Source organism: Alligator sinensis, unplaced genomic scaffold (assembly GCF_000455745.1).
Source record: "Alligator sinensis unplaced genomic scaffold, ASM45574v1 scaffold458_1, whole genome shotgun sequence".
In the NCBI taxonomy this organism is placed as follows: Eukaryota; Metazoa; Chordata; order Crocodylia; family Alligatoridae; genus Alligator; species Alligator sinensis.
The window spans coordinates 3,401,698-3,402,283 of record NW_005841944.1 but is presented as its reverse complement, the minus strand read 5'-3'; positions in this window follow the sequence as shown (position 1 = coordinate 3,402,283).

Sequence of the window (586 nt, the reverse complement as noted above, 5' to 3'; positions counted from 1 at the left end):
AACTTCTTCACAGTTCGAGTGGCCAAGGTCTGGAACGGGCTCCCAAGGGAGGTGGTGCTCTCCCCTACCCTGGGGGTCTTCAAGAGGAGGTTGGATATGCATCTAGCTGGAGTCATCTAGACCCAGCACACTTTCCTGCCTATGCAGGGGTCGGACTCAATGATCTATTGAGGTCCTTTCCGACCCTAACATCTGTGAATCTATGAGCTGCCCAAGTTGCAGTCCTCCTGCATGCCAGGATGCAGTGTTCTCTCCCACCCTCTTGTTTTGTGTGGACAAACTTTCTACCCTCTGAACTTTATTGGCCAGGGGGCAGTTCTGGCACCAAGCCAACTCCCCCCCCCCCCCCAATTCCCAGGGGTGTGATCTGCCCACTTCCAGGAACACTATTCCATGCACACAGCGTTCAGAAGACATGCCACGTATCCAGTTGCAGGGTACAGACAATCCAGGAGTGGGGTATTGGTGGGGGGGGGGCAGGGTGGAGAGAACAAGGTCTTTTTTGTCCGAGCCCCCAAGGCCTGGACTAGACTTGCCTCAGAGGCATGGGTGTCTGGTGCCTCAATTTGGGGGCACGTGCCCCCCC